Source organism: Haematobia irritans, chromosome 4 (assembly GCF_050003625.1).
Source record: "Haematobia irritans isolate KBUSLIRL chromosome 4, ASM5000362v1, whole genome shotgun sequence".
Lineage (NCBI taxonomy): Eukaryota > Metazoa > Arthropoda > Insecta > Diptera > Muscidae > Haematobia > Haematobia irritans.
The window spans coordinates 11,401,654-11,407,653 of record NC_134400.1 but is presented as its reverse complement, the minus strand read 5'-3'; positions in this window follow the sequence as shown (position 1 = coordinate 11,407,653).

Sequence of the window (6,000 nt, the reverse complement as noted above, 5' to 3'; positions counted from 1 at the left end):
CGAGTGGTAACCATGACTATGAACCGAATAAAATTTGAACAATATTTTCTATAGAAATAAAATTTTGACAATGATGAAAATTTTATTATGAACCGAATAAAATTTTAATAAAATTTTCTCTAGAAATAAAATTTTGACAAAACTTTCTATAGAAATAAAATTTTGGTAGATTATTTTTGGCTCTAGTGGCAACCATGATTATGAACCGATATGGACCAATTTTTGTGTGATTGGACCAATTTTGGTATGGTTGTTAGCGACCATATACTAACACCACGTTCCTAATTTGAACCGGATCCGATGAATTTTGCTCCTCCAAGAGGCTCCGGAGGTCAAATCTGGAGAACGTTTTGTATGGGGGCTATATATAATTATGGACCGATATGGACCAATTCTGTCACGGTTGCTAAAGATCATATACTAACACCATGTTCCAAATTAGAACCGGATTGGATGAAATTTGCTTCTCTTGGAGACTTCGCAAGCTAAATCTGGGGATCGGTTTATATGGGGGCTATATATAATTATGAACCGATGTGGACCAATTTTTGCATGGTTGTTAGAGACCATATACCAATTTCATGTACCAAATTTCAGGCGGATCGGATGAAATTTGTTTCTCTTTGAGGCTCCGCAACCCAAATCTGGGGATCGGTCTATATGGGCGCTGTATATAATTATGGACCGATGTGGACCAATTTTTGCACGGTTATTAAAGACCATATACCAACACCATGTACCAAATTTCAGCCGGATCGGATGAAATTTGCTTCTCTTTTAGGCTCCGCAAGCCAAATCTGGGGATCGGTTTATATGGGGGCTATATATAATTATGGACCGATGTGGACCAATTTTTGCATGGTTGTTAGAGACCATATACCAACACCATATACCAAATTTCAGCCGGATCGGATGAAATATGCTTCTGTTAGAGGCTCTACAAGCCAAATCTGAGGGTCCCTTTATATGGGGGCTATACGTAAAAGTGTACCGATATGGCCCATTTTCAATACCATCCGACCTACATCGATAACAACTACTTGTGCCAAGTTTCAAGTCGATAGCTTGTTTCGTTCGGAAGTTAGCGTGATTTCAACAGACGGACGGACGGACGGACGGACGGACGGACGGACGGACATGCTTAGATCGACTCAGAATTTCACCACGACCCAGAATATATATACTTTATGGGGTCTTAGAGCAATATTTCGATGTGTTACAAACGGAATGACAAAGTTAATATACCCCCATCCTATGATGGAGGGTATAAAAATATCTATAGGAATAAAATTTTGAAAAAATTTTCTATAGAAATAAAATTTTGAAGAAATTTTCTATACAACTAAACTTTTGGCAAATTTTTCTCTTAAAAAAAAAAAACATTTTTACCAAAATTTTACAATACAATACAAATAAAATTTTGAAAAAATTTTCTATAGAAATCTATACTTTCTATAAGAATGTAATTTGGAGAAAATTTTTCAGTAGTACTTAAATTAAAAAAAAAATTTATAGGAATACAATTTTGAAAAAATTTTCTATTGAAATAAAATTTTGAAAAAATTTTCTATAGAAATACAATTTTTACAAAATTTTCTATAGAAATAAAATTTTCAAATAATTGTTCAATAAAAAAAATTTTTTAAATCTATAGAAATAAAGTTTAGAAAAAAATTTCTATAGAAATAAAATTGTGACAAAATATTGTATACAAATACAATTTTGACAGAATTTTCTATACAAATAAAAATTTGACAAAATTTTCTATAGCAATAAACTTTTGACAAATTTTTCTATAGAAATCAAATTTTGACAAAATTTTCTATAGAAATCATTTATCGACAATTTTTTCTATAGGAATAAAATTTTGAGAACAAGTTTCAATAGAAATAAAATTTTGAAAAAAAATCTATAGAAATAAAATTTTGAAAAAAATTTCTATAGATATAAAATTTTGAAAAAATTCTCTATGGACATAAAATTTTGACAAAACTTTCTATAGAAATAAAATTGTGACAACATTTTCCATAAAAATAAAATTGTGACAACATTTTCTATAGAAATAAAATTTTGATTAAATTTTTAATAGAAATAAAATTTTGACAAAATTTTCTATACAAATAAACTTTTGACAAAATTTTCTATGCAAATAAACTTTTGACAATTTTTTCTATACAAATAACATTTTGACAAAACTTTCTATACAAATAAAATTTTGGGAAAAATTTCTATACAAATAAAGTTTTGGCAAAAATTTCTATACAAATAAAGTTTTGACAAAATTTTTTATAGAAACTAAATTTTGACAAAATTTTCTATAAAAATAAAATTTTGACAAAATTTTCTATAGAAATAAAATTTTGACAAAATTTTCTATACAACTAAACTTTTGACAAATTTTTCTCTAAAAATTGAAAATTTAAAAACAAAATTGTATACAAATAAAAGTTTGAGAAAATTTTCAATAGAAATAGAATTTTGACAAAATTTTCTATAGAAATAAATCTTTAACAAAATTTTCTATACAAAAAAACTTTTGACAAATTTTCCTATACAAATAAAACTTTGTCAAAATTTTCTCTACAAATAAACTTTTGACAAATTTTTCTATACAAATAAAATCTTGACAAAATTTTCTATACAAATAAAATTTTCCAGACAAATGAAATTTTGACAAAATTTTCTATAGAAATAAAATTTTGAGAAAATGTTTTATAGATATAAAATTTAGTTTGCTAGTTTTTGTAAATTTTATCCAAATTTTGTTAGAATATTTATGGCTCGAGTGGTAACCGTGGTCCTGGACCAAATATCAAAATAATTTCGGCGGTGGTTATTCCCTCTCAGAACTGCTGGCGACATTTCATAGTGTTTCAAGTCTTCTCTAAGTACTTTCACCGTAATGTGAAACGCCTTTCTTACTCGACTATAAAAATGGTGAAAGGAAATTGAAAAGGCTATCACTATGGACATAGACAAGTAGGTTTGGGTTGTTTTTTTTTCTGCAGGTAGATCAAATTCTATGATGGGATATTTTGGCCCTTGTTACGCAACCATCTAAACCGGCCCCCGATTTGATTTATTGAGCATAAAAACGCCGGTACTTTTATATGCCAAACTTGGTATATATCGGACCATATTTAGATGAGACCCAATCTTGAGATTTTACTTTTTGAGGGTGTCGAATCTGCAATTTTCATCAAATTTGCACGAAAGTTTAAATGTTTAAAGTTTCTTGTTTTATGTTAAATTTGCTTTATACCGATCCATAGTAACAATTCTTAATGTAGTAATCTTTTAGTCGACTCCATTTAATTTTAGCTGTTTCTTTCTGGTTTTTATAACGCCGAATTATAACGAATTATGATTTCTCAGGAAGGATGTAATAAAGAACTGATTTCCATGAGTATTGTTTGCCAATTGTCTGACAGATGCTGGTTAAGGCCTAAAGGATGATGGCTTTAAGATGCAAAAAGCAATGATGACAATGGCCTTTCAATTTCTTCTAAAGCAGGTGGAGAAGGCATGAGTTCCCCAAAGGATTGGGGAAAAGAATATTGTAGCTAAAAGGCATAATCTTGGATTTTAATCACATTTTCCAAACCGTTTGCTGTTGAATTACAAAAAGAAAATAAAAACTGTAGAGTTTTATTTGGCCATAAAGCATCATCTAGCTGCCACAAAGTTTCTACTTTTAAACAAATTAACATAATTTATAGAGATATGATGGTAGAATTTGGCCATTCTATACTTCTTCTGCCTTTTTCACTCTTTTACCATGCCATACTTCTTCTATGGCTCTATGTTTAGATGTCAATGACTCAATGAATTCTAGGCATTATTTCTATTTATTTCCAAAACCTTTGGAATTCAGATTTTTTTTTCGTCTACTTAGTTTTCTGTCTGTTGGCATTCATGAAAATTATATGCCTCTCTGGGGTGGATAGCCCAAAATTAAAAGCCTTTGCGGAAACGGAAATGAAGGTGGAATACTGTTGGGTTTCGCATTCTCTTGAAGTTTTGTGCATTTTCATAATTTAATCAACAAAGTCAATATTTGCCCAAGCCAATGATGATGAATTATGAGACGAAAAACAAGGTTTAATTTCATGCAGAAATTTATTTACATATACAGATGAAATGTTTTCTTTTTTATTCACATTCATTTATAAATAGTGAATTTAAATGTAAAACATCCTGTAATAGTAAATAAATCCTGGTCTTTTTAAAATCATCCACCAATGGGTGGATGATTTTATATCTATAGAAAATTTTGTCAAAATTTTATTTCTATAGAAAATTTTGTCAAAATTTTATTTCTATAGAAAATTTTATCAAAATTTTATTTCTATAGAAAATTTTGCCAAAATTTTATTTCTATAGAAAATTTTTGCAAAATAATATTTCTATAGAAAATTTTTTCACAATTGTATATCTATAGAAAATTTTTGCAGACCATTTTGTTAAAATTTTATCTCTATAGAAAATGTTGTCTCTATAGAAAATGTTATCAAAGTTTTATCTCCATAGAAAATTTTTTCAAACTTTTATCTCTATAGAAAATTTTGTCTAAATTTTATCTCTATAGAAGATTTTCTCAAAATTTTATGTCTATAGAAGATTTTGTCAAAATTTTATTTCTATAGAAAATATTCTGAAAATTTAATTTCTTTAGAAAATTTTGTCAAAATTTTTGTTCTATAGAAAATTTTGTCAAAATTTTATTTATATAGAAATTTTTGTGAAAATCTCATTCCAATAGATAATTTTCTCAAATTTTATTTCTTTAAAAAATGTTTGCAAAATTTTATTTCTAAAAAAAAATTTTGTCAAAAATTTTATTTCTATAGAATATTTTGCAAAAATTTTATTTTTATAGAAAATCTTTCAAAATTTTATTTCTATAGATAATATTGTAAACATTTTATTCCTAAAGATAATATTGTCAAGATTTTATTTCTATAGAAAATTTTGTCGAAATTTTATTTCTATAGAACATTTTGTCAAACTTTTATCTCTATCGAAAATTTTGTCAAAATTTTATTTCTATGGAAACTTTTGTCAAAATCTCATTCCTATAGATAATTTTCTCAAATTTTATTTCTTTAGAAAATTTTTGCAAACTTTTATTTCTATAGAAAATTTTTGCAAAATTTTTTCAAAATATTATTTCTATAGAATATTTTGCCAAAATTTTATTTCTATTGAAAATTTTGTCAAAATGTTATTTCTATAGAAAATTTTGTCAAAATTTTATTTCTATAGAAAAATTTGTCTCTATAGAAAATGTTGTCAAAATGTTATTTTTATAGAAAATTTTTTCAAAATTTTATTTCTATAGAAAATTTTGTCAACATTTTATTTCTATAGAAAATTTTAGCAAAATTTTGTTGCCGTAGAGGATTTTGTCAAAATTTTATTTCTATAGAAAATATTCTGAAAATTTAATTTCTTTAGAAAATTTTGTCAAAATTTTTGTTCTATAGAAAATTTTGTCAAAATTTTATTTCTATAGAAACTTTTGTGAAAATCTCATTCCAATAGATAATTTTCTCAAATTTTATTTCTTTAAAAAATGTTTGCAAAATTTTATATCTAAAAAAAATTTTGTCAAAAATTTTATTTCTATAGAATATTTTGCAAAAATTTTATTTTTATAGAAAATCTTGTCAACAAACATTTCATTCCTAAAGATAATATTGTCAAGATTTTATTTCTATAGAAAATTTTGTCGAAATTTTATTTCTATAGAACATTTTGTCAAACTTTTATCTCTATAGAAAATTTTGTCAAAATTTTATTTCTATGGAAACTTTGGTCAAAATCTCATTCCTATAGATAATTTTCTCAAATTTTATTTCTTTAGAAAATTTTTGCAAACTTTTATTTCTATAGAAAATTTTTGCAAAATTTTTTCAAAATATTATTTCTATAGAATATTTTGCCAAAATTTTATTTCTATTGAAAATTTTGTCAAAATGTTATTTCTATAGAAAATTT